Source organism: Puma concolor, chromosome C2 (genome assembly GCF_028749965.1).
Source record: "Puma concolor isolate L17-30 chromosome C2, mPumCon1.1.hap2, whole genome shotgun sequence".
NCBI classification, from domain to species: Eukaryota; Metazoa; Chordata; class Mammalia; order Carnivora; family Felidae; genus Puma; species Puma concolor.
In genome coordinates, this window is record NC_141675.1 from 53510250 (window position 1) to 53530459 (window position 20210).

At 38.3% G+C, this 20210-nt stretch overlaps 2 long non-coding RNA genes across 2 annotated transcripts in view; one reads left to right on the forward strand and one right to left on the reverse strand.

Moving 5' to 3' along the window:
• Positions 1–4600: 4600 nt before the first annotated feature.
• LOC147577256 (uncharacterized) lies at positions 4601–9770 on the reverse strand. Its single transcript, XR_015240093.1, has 3 exons — positions 9523–9770; positions 7451–7561; positions 4601–4871 (listed from the first exon to the last, which is right to left on the reverse strand). It is a non-coding gene; the product is annotated as an uncharacterized LOC147577256 (long non-coding RNA).
• A 687-nt stretch (positions 9771–10457) lies between these two features.
• LOC147577257 (uncharacterized) overlaps positions 10458–20210 on the forward strand; it is an 86528-nt gene continuing 76775 nt past the window's right edge. Inside the window, exon 1 of the long non-coding RNA XR_015240094.1 lies at positions 10458–11594. This is a non-coding gene — a long non-coding RNA (uncharacterized LOC147577257). The remainder of the gene's footprint in view (positions 11595–20210) is intronic.

Genomic DNA, 20210 nt, shown 5'->3' on the forward strand with positions numbered 1-20210 from the left:
TCACTACCTATAAGAGGAAATAAATCAATGACTTATCATTAAAGGAAATTTCTTTATCTTTAAAGAATTGGATATGAAGAAATGAATGGCTTCATGTCAAATAATGAAAATGTTTATCCTCTTTTTTAAAATGCTTAACATTTATTTATTTTTGAGAGAGAGAGAGGCAGAGCACAAGCAGGGGAGGGATAGAGAGAGAGGGAGACACAGAATCTAGGCTCTGAGCTGTCAGTACAGAACCTGATGCAGGGCTCGAAGCCACAAACCACGAGATCATGACCTGAACTGAAGTCAGATGCTTAACTGACTGAGCCACCCAGGTGCCCCTCTGTAGAAGCAAATCTTAATGATCATATTCTTTTCTTTTCTTTCCGTCTTCATTTCTTTCTCCATTCTCCCACTCCTCCTCCCCGCCACCTTTCTTTCCAGCTGACTTACTCTGAGCTGGAAGCAATGAGAAACTTCTGGTTCCTTTCATTGGTGTTATTCAGGTTAGTAGAAAATTCTGCTTCCTTCATCTGTCAAGATCTTCAGTCTTTTGCTTTCTTTGAAATCTGACCTCTGAACAAGGCTGTAACATCTGGAAAATAGTAGCTGAATTGATTTATTTCAGATTGTTGCTATGGTGATTCCCTACCAATATAGATAGAAGATGAAGACGGGAAATGAATATGTTGAAGAGAGTGATGGAGAAGCTGGTCAGACTGAGGAAAAGGCATGCAGGGCTGAGGAGGGCATTTATGATTGATCTACTCAGGGGTAGAGTCATCTTATAAGTTTGCTGGTAAGTCATCCACAGTGATCACAAATAAGTCATTTGCATTTGAGAAGAAGCAGTGAAATGTTTTTGTTACATGGGTAGCAAAAAATGTCCCAGACTTAAAATTCCCCAGAGATTTTCTTTTCCCTCTCTAGGAACAGGACAGTGAATATAAATTGTAAAAGAAATTTTTGTGACAGGGAACATTGTGAATCTTGAAATAGTTCTCAGCGCTGTGCTTTATTAAACATATTTTTTGAAATGATAGGAAAAAGACTTATCTGGAGAAAAAGTAGATATATCAATTCATTTTTATGTATTTATTCATCTGTTCATTCATTTCTCCAACTGTTTATCCATTCTTTAATTCAACAAATTTTTATTGATCCTTTATACCAGGCTCCAGATATTTTAGTAAATTCAATAAATATCAATAAACTCTACATATGTTTATGAGGCAGTAACTACACACAAGACAACCTACAGGTTGATGTGAGTTGTATAATCATCAGGGCCATTGAATAGCTGTTTCTGCCTCAAGGTTTGATGAAGGAGATATTTGGGAGAAAAATAAGGGCAAGAAGGATCTTGATAGGTGTGTGGAGGTAGGATAGAGGGAAGAAAAATGTGAGGGAAATGCATACAATTGTGATTAAAAAGAGTTGATTACATTGGCCATTTACAGTCTTAGAGCTTGATACCATATGTAGAAATGCTCTTCACTCTTCACTTACATTATTGACCTTTGGAAGGCAGGAGCTCAACTTGACATAGCTTAGAGGTATGTCAAATAGACACCTGGGTTTGGGTGTAGGTGATGTTGGGAAGGCTTTGGAAGTAAACATTTGTAGCTGCTCAAAATCAGAATGTGAAAAAAAGGAGGAAGCAGTATAAATGCGGTAGAATCAAATACCAAGCAGGGTACAACCACTTTTTTCACAACAGGTGACACAGGGCCTCCTTGCCTGTTGTGACCCTTCAGGTTTTAGATTTCAGTCATATGGGGTTCCTGGGTGGCACAGTCTATTGAGCGTCCAACTTTGGCTCAGGTTATGATCTCATGGTTCATGAGTTCAAGCCCCACATCAGGTGCTGCTATCAGCACAGAGCCTGCTTCAGATCCTCTCTCCCTCTTTCTCTGCCCCTCCCCTGCTTGTGCTCTCTCAAAAAATAAAACATTAAAAAAATTTCAGTCATATGAAAAAATGAAGAGAGGTGAATTCTACTCTTATAATACAGCCTTCCAATCCTGCTCCCACACAGGATTGGTGCCACAGTGAGGGGTCAAAGTCAAGAGTATGAACGTACAAGTTTTGAACCTGGCTCTGACACGTACACTGTGTTTAACCTTGGACAAATCCTTTAACTTCCTGGGACTTTAGATTTCTCATGTCAGAACAAAACAACCTCTCAGCCAAGTAGTTCATAAGAGCATAATATTAGAATCAGAAAGGGCTATAGTGGTTTAAAATATATTTTCAGCTGTATAAATAAAAGTCTGAGATGTAAAAGAAATATGTTAATTCTTAACTTCATTAATTCATAAGCTGTGTAATTCTCCCTAAGAACTTTGTGATTCCATCACATCTTTCAGCCAAGATTAGTCAAGGGCTGTCAGGTGGGCTCAGCTTCCTAAGACTTCATTATTATTAAAAATACACTTTGAGGAATTATCATAAATAATTAAAATAAATGTCAGTTATTTAAATAAATGAACAGGGGTGTCTGGGTGGCTCAGTTGGTTGAGAGTGTGACTTCAGCTCAGGTCATGATGGTAAGGTTCGAGGGTTTGGGCCCCACGTGGGCTCTGTGCAGACAGCTGAGAGCCTGGAGCCTGCTTCGGATTTTGTGTCTCCTTATCTCTCTGCCCCTCCTCTGCTCATGCTCGCTCGCTCTCTCTCTCTCTCTCCCTCAAAAATAAATAAACATTAAAAAATTTTTTAAAATAAATGAGCAAAGACTATATTCCTGTTTTTGCACACCGAGTTTTCAGCATCTGTGAATTAAATAACATTCCTCATTCAATGCTGGGATTTAGCCTTGAGTAAATTCTATTCATTGTTCAAGTGTATAATTTCCCTTTAATATGTCAATGTAGAATTTATGCTAATTTTTACTGGAGTTAAGTGTTCATAGCAAAATGAGCTCTTTTTGAGCTCTTTTAATTTAATAATGGGAGAATGCACGGAAGCAGTTATTTAGTGGAAAGGGGCATTATTTATTTGTTTCTGGAATTTGGACTTTTCTTAAAATATTCATTATAGCATAAGGGCTATCATTTGCAGCAGGATGTAAAGCATGTGCTCAGCTGAAGCCCTGCACTTTACTTTGCATCTGCTACCTTTGCTTCTCCCCTTCTTCATGGTATCTTGAGACAGAATAATAGGTGATGTTTTCACATCAGGGCAGAAAATCCAAGACCTCCGAGTAACAAGTATCAATTTCATTGACTTTATCTGTTCTCCTTCTCAAAACGTTATGCTCTTGTTAGGGATTGAACTTGACCTAGGTTCTGAACATCCTGCAAACAGACTTGGTGACCTTACACAAATCTCAGTCAATCCTTCTACAACTTGTGTTTTAGAAAAGTTAGATTGGTTAGATTGGGGGTGGGTTATTAAGAAGAGGGATGTGATGTAAGAATTAATGTTATGAAATAATTACTGTGATTGAATTTTTTATCAAGTTTCTTGGTTTATTCCAAGATAACCAATATATGAATTCTTGTCTACACAATTTTTACAACTGGATCTCTCTCTGAAACATACAAGGGCATGGCATAAAGTCTCTAAGGATGCTAACTATAGTGAAAGAACTATAAAATGGCAAATCCATTTATGCTATGGTTCTCAGAGTGTGGCCTCTGAGCCAGCAGCATCTGGAGCACCTGGGAACTTGTCCAAAATGCATATTTTTGGCCCCAGTCTAAACCTACTAAATCAGAATCTCTAGAGGTGGGATCCAACAGTTGTGCTTCTCTAAGTTTTCCAGGTGATACTTAACAAGCTATAGTTTGAGAACCATTAATTTATAGCATTCTACATATTCTGGTATGTTCTTTTGTTGAACTAAGCTGAATAACATCTGACTTGGCTATATTGTTACATTTACTTTGTTCTTCATTTACTGGTCTTTTTTCTCATGGGTTCTATGACTCTTATAACTAATCTTAAAATGAGTGTTTCCTCTTAAAATAAATGTTTCCTCCTGAAAATAATATTTCCTCTTTATCTTTGGCTGCTAGGAAGCTCAGAGCCAAATTTGAGGCCTTGTACAAGATCTCACGGCCTCCTTCCTAGTTCTCTTTTTATTTTCTAACCTTATTGTTCCTTTGCCCCAATTTCCCCACACTATTATGTTACATGTTGAGTATTTTGAAAGATGATGATTAAATAAGCAAATTTATTAGGTGACAGGAGTAATAAATGTATATATCTGATATGATCCCCTGGTGTCAGTTCTCAGTGTGTTTATTTTATGTACAAACTGAAAACTTCATTTGGGATATTCTTGAGAAAATCTGTAAGATGCAAGCTTAAATATCCAGACTCATTTTATCTGATAGCTCCTACATATTGACATCTTTCTAGTATGAAGTGATCCATTAACTTAAATACGTTGAAACCGAGAAGTCCTATTTACTTCTTAGAGGCATTAATGGTAGTGAAATTTTTCATCAAGGATTCTCTCGCCATCAAAGTCATTTTTTTTTGACATTGCAAAATCACCTCTACCTAATGGCTTTATTAACACATTGAGAGCCAAAATGTGATTGTAAAAGAGGGATTTTTCTTACAAGTGCTTTTACTTAAGATGGGTAATGTTAAAGGTTTTATAAAATTTCAGCTTTCAGGGACATTCACACATACAGCACTCACTGCTTGGGATGGCTCTGACACATTTTGGCAGCAATGCTATAATTAACAAAGTCAGAATGGAGCCTGATGTCAACCATATAATATGGATCATCAAAGCCACCCCCTTTTATTTAACGTATAGGTGTCACTCACCTCTAGCAGTTCTTAATTATGTCAGATCTGTGCAGCAAACAACAAATATTTAGGGGAAGATTCATCCTCCTGTATATTTTGTAATGAAGCTTGTGAGCCTGCTAAATAATTAAAATAAACAAATGAAGACTAATTTGCTTACTTTTAATTTTTACCCAATCTACTTTAGTTAATAATTTACAAGGTAAAAATGAATAGAAGATCAAAATGACTTCCCTTCCGGCTCCCATGTCGGTGTGATGGTGGAGAGATTCTGCCTTATTGACTGCTCATTTGTAGTAGAAATAACTCCAGAGAAAACAGTGTTCAATGTGAACCAGGCTTTAATAAAAGGAGCGGCAGACTCCGGAGGTTTTTTCTATTTCCATATAATCCCAGGATCATTTGTCTGGAGCTGTTTTTGAATTATTCATACCAACAGTAGCTCTTTCAAATATTAGATGTGAACAGTTTCTATGGTACAGTTTCACAGGCAGCGTCTTTTTTTGCTGGCATTTTAAAAATAGAACTTTTTTTTTTCCTATTCCAGATTGCTCTTGGGTGCTTCCAGGTGGGGTTGTATTATTAGCAAAACATTAAGAGGCTGTTTGGGGGCTAATTCTAAGACTTCTCCAGGTGAAAGAGGAAGAGAACAGAGAACTATAATGAGAATGTGGTATTTCTGAGAAAGTGTTATTCATTTTAACTGGGCTTTTGAAAACCCTAGCACAGTCCTGTTGTAAGCATTGTTCAGGAGAGTGGAGTTACCATTTATTCTCATTCACTGCACTCTTAAATAAATTGGATTGAAGGGATTTATTCCGCTGATCCTATTGTTCTTATGCCCCATTTGACCCCAAGCTTTGAGTCTGTGTTTTGCAGGAGAAAACAAGCCTCTTTAGGGAGGTCTCACAGGGCAGGGAGATGCTGTTTCTCCTACTTCTCCTGTCACTTCTCCCCACCCTTCACTTTATACCCCAGCCATTCCAAAGTCCCTTAAGTTCTCCACTCACCATGAAAGTTCTTTTGGTATCTTTTCTTTGCACTTGCTATATTTGCCTAAAATGCCAGCATGTCTTACCCGCTGACACCTTGATCTCTCTACTATTACATATGTCCTCATCCTTTAAACTTAGGTTAGAGTGCTCATTTCCTCCCCAGAACTGGTAACTAATTGCCTGGATTGGAGAATTTCCCCAGAAATAAACTCTGAGGCAGCAATTTGAGTGCAAGTAGTATTTTGGGAAGTGATTCCAAGAAGTACTGGTAGGAAAGTGTGTGAGAAGGAAGTGAAGGAAGCCAATGGAAGGTATATTATAAGCAGTTTACTGTGGGCAATTGAGACTGGAGCCTGCTTCGGGACTGACTCTGGGAGCCAGTGCAGAGTTAGGCCACACAGGGAGAAGCCAGCTGAATGATATCCTCTTGTTCCCATCTGTCACTGGCTGAGGACAGAGGACTGCTCCTGGAGGTACTGAATCCTTGTCAATTCTGGCCTGTGCCTGGATGTGAAAAGAAGACTGGTGGAGAATTGCAGATGCATTCAGTAGAATGCATAGATATGTGCTAGAGCAGTGAGAACCAAGGGGATATGTGTTAGGAACCTGTACATCTATTGCATTGCCCTTGCTACACACACACACACACACACACACACACACACAAACACACACACACACACGTGCTGTGTTTCTGTATGTTGAGGGTAAGAAACTGCTTTTTATTCATCTCTGTGCTTTCCGTATCCTAGTATAATGCCCAGCACACCATAACTATGCAGTGAACATTTGTTGAAGCAGCAAGTGTGGAATGATCGAGTGAGTCTATTAGGCAGACCCACCCTCAGTTTTTATTTCTGATGCCTCCTTATAAGCACACTCTACCCATCATTAAGGCACCTTCCTCTCCTGCCTACCTACTCAGTTCTCAGAGAGAGTCACTCCATATATCAAACAACTACCTTGGTGCTTTTATAGTTCTGCTTTTAGAGGAATATTCCATCCCCTACTCTGAGATGTGCTTACTCTATTAAGGGCTTTACTCTTTTTTATATGAGAGAAGGTGGAGGAGAGAGGGGGAGAGAGAGACAGAGAAAGAGAGAGACAGAAAGAAGGAGGGAGAGGGAGAGAGGGAATGAAAATCTTAAGGAGGCTCCACACACAGTGCGGAGCCTGACACGGGGCTGGGTCCCACGACCCTGGGATCATGACCTGAGCTGAAATCAAGACGCAGATGCCCAACTGACTGAGCTACCCAGGCACCCCCCTCTGTCAGGCCTTTTCAAATGAGGTAGTGAAGTGGTGGGGAGCTCTATGGGAAGATGCTGGGGAGTAGAATTGGTGCCAGGGTTTTAGTTCCTGTATTGCCTTCCACTTTCTTCCTCTCACACACCAAAGTTGGGTGGCAGACACCCCCAGAACCCTGCTCTTTTTAAAGGAGCAGAATCTCTCTTCCATTAGGAGGTTTGCTCAAATTCAGGGCAAAGAGAAGAGGTCCCTTTCCTGAAAACAGTAATCTTAGCCTAGTGGTCTGGGAAGCCCACACCCATCCTCTGTATGTGTCCTTCCTGAATGCCAGTCCACTTTGTGTTTTGGGTGGAGGGTCTCCTGCCATGAGTCCTGGATCCAGCGTACTTGGCCTATGCCTTTTAGTTTGGTCTGATTGGCTTGGTTCTGTCTTCAGAATTTCTGTAGCCACCCACCTGTGTTTTCTCAAAGCACTTTCCCCCACTGTGATGTCCAGCCTATCTTTGTCTCTCCATCTTCTTTGTAATCCTGAGAACTGGGGGGAGTTCTGGGGGGACTCCAGAAGCCTGGGGGGAGGAGTGCGAAGAATAAATAGGAATAATCTCTCCCCAACCCCAATTTCCATTATAGTAAGGAAGATAGAAATAGAAGCAAATAATTACATCATAGTCTGGTAAATCCAACAATAGCTTCAATGAATTAATAATTTGCTTACAAACAGCATATGGAAATTTCAATATTTCCTTATCTCCTACCTTGTAGAAAAGAATCTATTGCAAAGAGATGAGATAAGGCAGCATGTTGTAGGTTACTCATTTTTGGAGAGCTGTCAGGGCCATTTTGTGCAAAGGCGTAAAGGTAGGTAATGAGGTGGAAGAGACACCAAACTAGGAACACGCAGGTCTGGGAGTTAGTTTTGGCTTTGCCAGATTTCAGCTGTATAAATATTGTAAGTCATTTCCTCACAATGAGCCACATCAAATGTAAAATAGGATGTCTGTTCTTTTTCTCATAGTACTGTAATGTAGGTCAGTACAATAATGGTTTGATAGAGTTATGAAAATTATGCATAATTGGATGTAAACTTTAAGGAAAAGAAAATAAAAATCTTACCACGCATCCTAAAAGTCTATCCCTTAATGGCAGAGTATAGAAATTTTCTGTAGAATATCTCTTAATTAACTTTTCTTTAATCAACTCCCCAAATAACTGAAACTCTCTACTTCCTCTATAAAATAACCTAACAGATGCCAACAGCACAGTGAAGATTTCAGGGTTATAATGCCTATGAATGTCTGCTGCAACCATTTGAGTTGTGTGCTCGCAAGAGTCCTGGTTACCATGTCTATTCATTCCAGTTCATTCTTTTATTCAGTAGATACTTGATCATCTACTCCAGACTGGGTATCGTTTCATGTACTAGAGATGTGGCAATGACCAGTGTCCACTGTATTCTAGTTGTATTTAATATTATAATTATGTAATTTAGTTAAAATATTTCATCAACTAATGAAAAATAAGTGTGAAAGAATTGCTGACTTTTATGAATATTCGGTTAAAAAGTTATAATGGGCATCTGTCCTACTATCCAAGATCTTTTAAATTCCTTCTTAAACTTAAAAAAAAGTTTTTAATGTTTATTTATTTTTGAAAGAGAGAAAGACAGTGTGAGTGGGTGTGAGGAGCAGAGAGAGGGAGGCAGAGAATTTGAAGCAGACTACAGGCTCTGAGCTGTCAGCCCAGAGCCCAACGTGGGGCTTGAACTCGCAAACCATGAAATCATGATCTGAGCCAAAGTCAGACACTTAGCCAACTGAACCACCCAGGCGCCCCTAAATTCCTTCTGATATTTCCATTTCTCTTGTGACTTTGGATGTGTCAGTCAGGTGCCCCTGTAACTAATGGACATGAGATTGGGTGTGGGGCATCTATTTTGTGTTGAGGTTCCAGAGTTAGCTGTGGTGGCAGTTTCCTCAGCTCAGTTCTGTAGTGTAATTCCTGAAAATTTGGTTTATAGCTACTTGTATATCTTCTCCCTCTCCAAATTCTGCGTCTCCAAATATCTCTTAATAAATTCCTTTTCTTAATGAATCGGTCATAATGAATCCTGTTGTTTGCAACTAAGAACTTTAATCATTACAAATCCTTTGGAAAGATTTTTAAAAACTAAGCTTCAAAACATACACACACACAAACACACTGTCAAATTGGTTGTAGGCAAAACAATGTGCAACATTAAGGGGATGATAAAAATCATTAGAAATATTTCATTCTCAGATTGCTTCACAGTTTTTTTCTTACTAGTTTTGGTCCCACTTTAAGGAAATCTAAATTGGAAATCAGTGCTCTGGCATTGTGGGTGTGGGACTCTAGTCAGTGCATCCATGCTCAAAGAAAGGCCTTTACTCACCATCAAGGGGTAGAATATTGATGTACATTGATAAGTTTTTATTTAAAATAAAATATTTAAATTATTCATGAATCACTTTTGATAATTTTCAACTTTTGATCACTTTGATCCACCAACCTTTTGTCAGGTGCAGAGACTTCTATACACTTTGAGGCATGTGAGCTTGGACATCATGTCCGAGGAGGAGCCTCCTCCTTATGCCTCCTTATGCCTCCTTATGTTGGCTTCTTTGGGCCTCTGCCTCTCAGGCAGTTCTAAGGGCTTGGCCTATGTCTTTCAGCAAGGCTTCCTTAAACTCCAAGATGCCCTTTCAGGACTGACACCTCTGGTAGCTCCTTTGGTTGAAAATCTCTCTGAAGCTATAATGAGGTCAGGTTGTCTCTGGACAGGGTGTCATTTAGCATTGTGGTGTCATAGGTGTAGCCAGTGGCCATGTTAAGCACTCACTGTCTCTAATTCATAAATAGATTTCTTATTTCCTCACATCTTTTCCTTCTATTGTTCTTTCCTCTCTCTGTCTTCTCTCCTTTTCCTTTATCTCCCTCTCTTTCATTTGTCTTTCTCCTTCACATTTGTCTCCCTCACTCTCATTTCAGCCTTTCCCTCCTTGTTTCCACACTTCCCCCCTTTCCAAGCCAGTGCACGTGAGATCCTGGTAGGAAATGAAGCAGAAATTCCCTTCATTGAACACGAGGGTACAGTTTCTGTGGTAATCTTTGCTGAATGATGCTTCTGTCTGCTGTTCAATGAAGGACAGCAACTAATCCATCATTTCTTCTTGCCAAACATTTAGATAATATAAGTCCCACCTTACACCTCCATGAACTTTACAGAAGACCACATGTACTCCTTCTAAAATATTAACACTGTCTTTGTGTAGTCTTTGATGGTATCACAGAAGAAAAGATTTGAATTTTTAAACTAGATGGTTTTTATCTAAACTTTTGACATGAGAAAATAAATTCTGTGGATGAATTTCCAGTCACTCAGGCAAATTTTAATGTGCTAATTTTAATTTGCCATTTTAAAGGATTACTGTAGAAACTGAATATCTTAAGGCTTTAAAATACACAAATCACTTGAAATTCTATAAAACAGCTAATGTTTTAGGTAAAATAAAATAATAATTAATTTATAGTTTTTTAAAGTAACATTATTACACATTTAGCCAAACTAACAACAGTACAGACACCAGACTGGTACTCAGTGAACATCTACTAAATGATTGTAGATCATCTCTGAGGTAGTGAAATTTGCCTTTTCTGGCTAGTGTTAAAATTACCCAACCTATTTTGAAAATTGAGCTGTAGCCATACATATACCTGAAAGGAATGCCAGAGACACTGAACACATGCCATCTCATTTCTAAATATATACATATATTTAGCACTCTTTATGCATTTTAACAGCCTCCTGATTTTATCTAATTCCCTACATGTTTTCATCAAATATTTCTTAAGCCCTGCTATGTGCTAGATCTTAGACATGAGAGAGATCTAAGACAAAACTGGATTGTGCCTTGGAGGAGCTTCTAATATTATTGGGAATATTGAATGTGTTTGCAAGAAATGAATAAAATGGCCAGTTCAAGTGAATGTCACAGAGGTGTGAAGAAGTAAGAGATAGCCATGAAGATTTCTTGAAAGAAGTGGGCATTGACAGAGGCCCTGGGCTGGGGTTAGAAGGTATTGAAGATTCCAGTGCTAAAATAAAAGTGCAAAAACCAGTGCCATGCTCAACAAAAAGACGTGCAAGGATTTTGAGCCCATCCAGGAGTTGGTAACTTATAAAGACTCACCTCCCAACCTGGCTACCAAATGGAAGCCAGCTAGTGGCTATTTCCCATTTTCTTTTGTCTAAATAACAAAAACATTTTTTAAACTAATAGATACTTTCTACCAATGGACTCAGTGTTCAAACTAGCAGATAATCCAAAAGTCAGTTAAAATTTGGCTTTGTACTGTGCTGCCAGATCTTTGCAGTGGCAGATTTACCTTCCTAATTTGTTTTGCTTAGTCTAATGTTGAACTTAATTTGTATTCCCTGAACACACAAAGGCTGGACAGTTCCAGAGAGGAGGATGAGATTGAGGAGAAGAAGTGAAGGGAGAAGGGTTGTTGTTCAGGGAAGCTGGCTCAGAATTTGGAATTTGTCACACATCGTTTGCACAGTGGACCATCCTCTCACAGGTAATTACAATCAACTGACCAGAATTGTTTTACAAGTTGTGGTAGTCTGTTCAAAATCACTTGTTTATAAGTGGCTTTCTTCAAAATTTATGAGTCTAAGTTTCATGTCTCTTGCCTCTGTCCTGTGTATGCTTATTTCTGATGATTATCTTTATTTTCTTCAGTAAAAACACACATTTTATAATGTCTCTGGTCACAGGAAGCCTTAGGCAATATTGTTGTGTAAGCAAATATTTATCTTTATACAATGTGAGTAATGAACTCATTCTAACCTATTAGTAGGTATGAGGCAAAACCATGCAGGCATTCTCTGAAAGATTTTTTAAAAATAGGTGTTATAGCCATATAGTCTTAGTTTAAATATATGTATATATATATATATATATATATATGTCTATAGGAATTTATATAGATATAAGTGTGTATAAAGGTAAAAGATAACAATTTCTCTCCTGTCCTTGTCTACCATCTGCATGATCCCTGTGACGCCTCATACAAATAACCACTGTCACTAGGTTTTTGTGTATTCTTCTGATTCTAAACAATTACAAGAAGTCTTGTATATTCAGAGTAGTGAAGCTTCCCTAGTGATGTCATTAGCCTTCCTTCCTTGGTGATTGTCTACAAGGGAAGTTTCAGGAACTCTTAGAACCCAAATCTGACCTGAGTTTTATACTCATAATGAGTAAAACAAAAAACAAACAAATAAAACAAAACAAAAAAACAGTTATATTTGTTTACATGAGTTCTTACTTTAGGATCCACAGATCATAGAATTCAGGGATCTTTGAACTTAGATGGGAAATACACAATTTTATTTTTACTAACTTCTGTCTGAAATTAAACATTCTCTTTAATTGTGAATGTAAGCAAAACCATAGTAGAATTGGCAGTACCTGTGTCTTTGTCACTTAAAAAAACATAAATATATCCATGTCACATTATAGCCATTGCAAATATTCCAAAACATCATTTATACTCATCGTTATATTGAAATGATGAAGTTAATTATATCTACTGCTAGTGTTCTAAAATTTGTATCCAGGATTTATTTTAATCCAGTATGGTAAGACACACAGACGTCGAAATGGCTGTCCTAAAGGAATAAGTTTATGCTCACCAATCTCTAGTAATAGAAGGCATGCCACACCATGCAGGGCCACATGTGGAACATCTGGATTGGTTAGGAGGCAGAAGGAGAGAGGGGAGAGCATGGCCCGAAGCCTTTATTGGGGTTTTTAAGGGAAAGGATGGGCAAGGCAGGGATAGGTATACTGAGTAAATTTAGGATTGGATAGTTTGAATAATTTTAGCAGGCTCTGGGCAATAGAAGCAGTCCCTAGTTGTCTTGTACGTGGCCTGGGGTTATTTTGGGTAGGGAGAATATTGGCTTGGAGTGTGATGGCTCCTTGATAAAGGAGATGGTTGAGGGTGTTGGCTCTGGATTGGTTGGCTTGCATATCAAAGTTGTGCTTTTAGGGGAGTCCTTTGCTATCTCTAGGAATTACCTAGCCCTGGAAGGGGCTCTCCAGGACTAAGTTCCCAAATGCCAGAGCATCAAAAATACAGAAAATAATTACACTCAATACAGGTAGATATTTATTATTTAATGTGGTAATAATGAAGCACAGGTACTACATAATTACAGTTGTGCTTTTAAAAATATTTTAGTGATTATATATCATTCTAATTAGCTTCTAAGTACCCTCTGTACTTTATATTCTGTATCTATGAACACTGTTCTCAGGAGATCATGGTCTTCACCAGACTGTTAAATTGTCCACAGCTCAAAGATGTTAGGCTCCAAAGAGACATTGGGTTCTTAAATTACTGATTCTCCTGCATGTTCTATTTTTCTTTCTTGTGGATTTAAGTTTGTCCAAACTTAGGACTGGAACAAGTTATTGAAAAAGATGCTGCCTTGGCCCTACCACCAAGACCCATACCTTCACCTGCTCTTAACCCTCCCCTACCTGACCTTGTGCTAAATGGAAGAGAAATTCATTATGGCTGTGATTTATTGAACACTCGTCACATGCCCAACACAATTCTATACATTTTTATGTATTATCTCATCTGCTTCTCATGGCCATTCTATGAAGTAGATATGGTTATTGCCATCATTTTACAGGTGAAGAAACTTAGGCATGGTGTACATATAACCTGCCCAAGGTCACACATCAGTGACAGAGCCATATTGAAGTTGGAGAGTGAGTGTGGCTGCAGTTCCCACATCTTGTACACTGAATACATTATGCTTCAGATACAAGCAAGATTGTGATCCATGCTCTAAATATGTGTACCAGAAATATGTTTTCTCTTGCCATTACATCATACTGATTAACTATTGGAACTTACAAAAGCTTGGAAGCCAATCTGAGTGCAAGTATGGAAGTAGTTAATTGTTGGGTCCAGGAGGCTTTAAGTCTTTGATAAATATCCAAGGTGATTTAGAAAAAGAAAATATGGAAATGAATTTAAGGTGTGATTAAACTATGTTTCTCAGTGAATCAATTGGCAAGCTAGATTCACCCTTTGAACCTCTTTGAAATTTACTCCATATAACTTACAAGGGCCATAAAAGTTCATAGTAACTGAGTCATATCAAAAGCTTGTCCCTGATTGCTCTATCAGAGTCATGATCACTTCTGGCTTTTTTGCTACAAAAAGAAAGAAACCCCAGTCTCTAGTCAGACTTTTTGCTTCCTTACTGACCTGCCTTTTACAGTATTTGATTTGTATAAATCAGATATTTGTAAAGTACGCAGTGTCCATTTATTCTTTGCTACTGAGGTTCAGGTACATTGTATTATTGTTTTGAAAGTATAAGGGGAAAGTATGTTCATACTCTTTCAATCGAGCTTTGCCTTATTGTATCAGCCTACTATAATTAGGCTGGGATTCAGCTACATGAGTCAGAAAACTCAAAATAATAGTGTGTTAAATACAATGGAGGCTTATTTTTCTCTAGTCATTCCAAAGAGGTTTTGGAGTGTACACTGGTTATGTATTTCTCAGATTTTGGTTCCACTATCCTTACGTTTGGCCCTTGAATTTAGGGTCTACAGTGGCTGCTAAAGCTCCAGCAATGACATCTTTCTTCCAGGGAGCTGGATGGAGACAAAGAAAGCAACGAGTGTCTGCAAGCAGTGGTTTAAATGACATCTATTGCCACATAATACTGGTGCTTACATCTTTTTGGGAAAAATTTAGCTCAAGTTCACTTCTAATCAAGGGAGACTGAGAAATGTACCAAGCTGAAAATTAAGGGTTCTACAGCTATAGAAGAAGGGGAAATGGATATAGGCATGCAATTAGCAGTCTTTGCCATATATACTATTTGGATGTCTTCATTATGATTGAAGCATCTAGGGCAGCATACCCTAAGCTCAATTGCCTTGTGAGGAAAATAAATCTTCTGGACATACATGTGCAAGCCCAAATATATAGTGTGATTATAGCGCATATCACAGTGTTAAGGTGTTAGCCCTCCAGATGGCACATCATGTTGACAAGGTCTTCTGAATATAAACTCTCAACTCAGGGACTGCCTCCAAGGGTGGTAACTCTGGGTACTGTGTGTCAATGGGAGGTTTGGGGATGGCAGAACTTTCTGGGTTATCCCTCAGATTTTATCACACAGGCAATTACATATTCTGTCTGAACACATTTTCAGTTACAACAGAAACTATACTGAAACAGCCTCATTTTGGGAAGAGTGGGCTATTGTTAAATTTTGTTAAAGTACATTTTGTAAAATATAACATCTATTTGCTTTGTTATATTTTGCATACGTGTCTTTGGAAGTCTTTGGAGTTTTCCAAGTGTCTCATGCATTCATTTGAGTCATTGGCTCATTTTCCCACTTTTCTGATTTGCAAAGAAATAATTTTATTGATGCTTTACTCCAGCAGGTGGAAATCAAAACAGCATCATGCAATGCAGGAAGGAGTTGCTAAGCAACCATTTTCAGTGTTAAAAAAAATCCAAACAAACCTTCCTTTTAAATGTCTGCAGCATGTAAAAAATTAGACAACTTTCCATCCAACTTTAAATGAACTCACACAACTTATAAAAATTACATCATCCTTTTCTGTTTCCTACGCTTGTAACTTTCATCAACAATGCCACAATCTTCAAAGGTGCAGTTTTAGACCTGGGTCAAACTAACCATGGAACACAGAAAATACAGTTAGAATTCCTTAGCTATGGCTTTGCCAATTTGACATCCATCGGCACAAGGATTCTTGTAATCCATTTTCTATGTTCTTTGAGTTAAAATTATGTTAGCACAAGTCTTTGGTGCTTCTGAAAAGCGGATTCTTTGCTGGCACTGGATTGTAGTTAAACTTCAATGTTAGCTCCCTCACTTCCCAAAATAAATCAAGTGGTCTGATGTGAGAGAATTAGTTCAGGAATTTGGAAATATTACTCTTCTTAGCACCAAGTGCAACACATAATTGGGGGCATTTATATATATGTATTTATTAGTTCTGCTGCTGTGTAATGGCAGGTGGATGGTTTCTTAGGTTTCCAGGAATACTTTATGCAAAGGGAGACTGAATGACTCCATCTAACCAGTCTGTAGTTGATTTTAAGACGCACAGAGGCTCAGCATTCTTCCTAGAAGATGGAAGAATATTTTGATACTCAAGATATGCTCCCCTGGCATGACTTCCTAGAGGTCATTGGAAATGTCTCCTGGAAAGTTGGGGAAAGTGCCAAGAGACATGTGTATGATACATGTGGAAATGATGGGAACTTACCCCTAACCATACCATAAAATTAAATTCCGTAGGTGGCAACCACAATACAGTAAAACCTAGGTTTGTGAGCATAATTCGTTCCAGAAACATGCTTGTAATCCAAATCACTTGTACATCAAAGCAAATTTCAAGAAACATTGGGTCAATTTTGATCATTTGACATTGGGCATCATGTACTACTCGCATTGCAAGACATTGCTCATTTATCCAGTTAAAATGTATTAGAAATGTTTGCTCATCTTGCAGAACACTTGCAGAACAAGTTACTCACAATCCAAAGTTTTACTGTATTTCCTAGTCTGGCTGATGGTCTTGCACATACAGGCAGCCTTTGGTCAAACTGGGAAGTGGCAGAGTTCATCTTTGACCCCTGTTTTTTTTCTCTATTTTATCAGGTGAGGACATTCTGGTTGCCTAAAATCCTAGCACAGGTATCTCTTACCATCTAAACATAAAAGTCCACTGGATTCAGCTAGTGAGAAATTCTTGTATATCTATAGCTCTTTATAAAATGAGTTTTTACATTCCTTATGTCGTTTGCTTCAATAGCAATCCTGTCAACAAGGCAAGCCAGAATACTTTCTTTACATTTTCCAACAAGGAAAACAGGTCATCTATTTGATGGAGCTTGAATTCCCCACTTTCAGTTTAGAGTTTTTGCGACAGCATTGTAATTCACAATTTCTCTGTCTTTTGTCTGTTTCTCAGTGGGCTCTGAATTAATGCATTAAAATAAATATATTAGGTTAATTAATACATTAAAGCTTATTTTAAAAATTGAGTTAAGTTTTCAGTGGGTCATAACTTAAAGCATTGTCCTTACAGGTAACATTTGAATCTCAATCTTGCAATATAATGCCATGCTTTAAAAAAGCCAGTAAAGGTGAGAATTTCAGGTGTCATGAATTCTTTAGAAGACAGAAGATGGTATTTTCAAGCAGAATTCTTGAATTCATTAATCAGTCAATGTTAATTGAGTTTCCTTCATGTGACAGGCCCTGGTATTACAATAGCAAACAAAACAGACATGATCCCTACTTTCATGAATCTTATATCCCAGGAAGCTCATTTGTGTTCACAAAACAAATATATTTTGTCTTCATCCAAAGCTATCTCTGATGTGAAGGCCTGGGTAAGATGATTGGATCCTGGTTATGACAGAGAAGAAGAGGAGAAAAGACAAGAGATAAAACTTTATTATACAGGGCTCTAAACTATTTTGGGATCATTATTGTTTTCAGAGAAGTTTTGCATTACCTGGATGGAATAGAGCAGGCAAGACAGATAAGGAAGACTGGTGGATGCTATCAGTAAAATCCTTAGGCATAGAGAGAGAATAGCCTTTTATTTCATTTTATTTTTTTCATTCTGGAAATGTGCATGGCCTCAGAGAAGAGGATGCAGTGCAAGCTAGAGGATGTCGATCTTGTAGAGGGAACAGGTTGTGAGACCAACCAGTCCTGCTTGAGGCCCATCTGTAGAAGATGCCTACTGTTTTGAATCCCGGCTTACTCATCTCCTTTCACTGTGTACTGTGAGCTTGAGTGGGGATGCTTCAGAGAGGAGGATTAGAATGAGAATGAACTTGAAGAAGCTTTTTGAAGGAAGTCCTTCTAAAACATGAACCAGCAAAGAGCAGAGACTCCCACATACAGTCTTCCTATAGTGTACACACTATTTAATTTGCAAGTGATTTACAAGTGATTAATGGTTTTAAAACCTTTTGTCACACTTGTGATGTAAAATTTTATAATAAAAACTCAGTGAAATATAACTGTGGTTCCCCATCTACCACAACCACCAGTACAAAGTGATCTTAGAAATGGTTTCATTGGTCATAGCTGACTGTACATATGTTTTAACAAAACCATCAGATTTTGAGCAGACATATAAATGACTGACTTTTTCACAGCCTCTAAGTGCATTTGTTATTTCATCCATGAGATTAGTAATAGTACACTCTGCACATCTACCTCTCATTGTTGCATGAAATAGCTTATTTCTAACATTACAGACAGTTGCTGGCTGAACTATTAGTTTGATTTATCTTCAAATAACCTGTTGGTTATTACTACTCTTAAAATATTTTGAAGCCTTATGTTAAAAACAAAATCCAAACACTGCCCCCCCCCAACCCCTGCCAAAAATTTTTAGTTTAACAGAGTCAGTGGATCCAAATAGCTGAAGTTACTCTTGCATGAGGATTATTCTCAGTGCCAGGCTGGCCAAGCTCTCACAATGATCCTGATAGTAATTATGGTATAATATCCAACTTTTACTCTAACAAATACTCATGAAACATTTTTCAAGGACACTGTGGCACTGTACTGATCTCTTTTCGTGCATTACTTCATTCAGTCCTCATTTTGGCTATATAGCAGAGATACTTTTGGTATTCCTGTCTTATGATTGAGAAACCAAGGCTCAGATGGTTAAGAAAAAAAAAAAAAAAAACACCTCGTTGCAACTTGTCAAAGAACACATAATTTAGAAATAAATGTTGAATGTGAGTCTAAATAACCCTAATGCCCATGTGTTTAATCACATCATAGCTCTAGCAAGTTGTTAGAATAAACAGGAATAAAGACAGGCACTGGGAGCTTTGGCTTGTTGCCCCGTTACCTTTTAAGGTCCTGAGTCTAGCTTAGATTACTGGGGCCCAATTGTACTCCTTGAACTTGATGGTTATTTAGGGAGTTAGATTCAGTGGATATATAGAGCAAAGGAGGGAGTAGCCCTGAGGTGTTTAGCTATCTTCAAATGTGGTTTAGAGAGGGTAAGATATGAAAATTCCAACCTGTTTGAGATCATCCATTGTCAGGCCAGCACACCTCAGCAGCTCACCATCTGGTTCAGTATTTACAAGTAGATAGTTTTCCACCATTTCCAGAACTGACTTTCTGAATGTACTTTGGAGACTCAATTCTAGAAGGAAGGTTGCTTTATGTCAGCAAGTGGTTAGTAACATTTCTTGGTGCCCAGATATCTTTGATCATCTGATATACCCTGTGATCTTCCATCTCAGAAAAAGATCTATAACACACTTACACACAACTTATTATTTATAATGTTAGGGCATTCAGAGACCATGTACAGCCTGTCCATACTTCCACTGAGAGGTACAGAAACCCAAGTTAAGAAATCTTCAGGTATATCCAGTGTCAAAGATGGATTTTTTTCACTGTATTTTTGAAGATTCCTAGGTAAGTTAGAAAGAAAGGAAAAAAACAAAGGGATGGAGGGAGGAAGGGAAGAAGGAAGGAAGGAGGAAGGAAGGAAGGAAGGAAGGAAGGAAGGAAGGAAGGAAGGAAGGAGCAATGAGAAACAATATGATCCCTCTTCTCCCTGCCCCCACAGCTAGAATGGTCACTTATGTAAATAACTTGAGGACTTGTCTAATTGGGGTAGTTCTAATGACTAGGAGGGACATGAACAATTTTGGCCAGTTTGCTATTTTGATATGAGACTACAGCCAATGAGCCCTTTATATTTTTTTTTTTAATTTTTTTTCAACGTTTATTTATTTTTGGGACAGAGAGAGACAGAGCATGAACGGGGGAGGGGCAGAGAGAGAGGGAGACACAGAGTCGGAAACAGGCTCCAGGCTCTGAGCCATCAGCCCAGAGCCTGACGCGGGGCTCGAACTCACGGACCGCGAGATCGTGACCTGGCTGAAGTCGGACGCTTAACCGACTGCGCCACCCAGGCGCCCCAGCCCTTTATATTTTTTAATGGATTAAACAAAAATTTAGTAAGTAACAAGATGATCTTCAGAAAATGAAAAGCCAGGCGTCCCTCCTGACTCCTAGCCTGAATGCTCTTTCACTCTCCCTTTCCTGTTTCTTCCCTT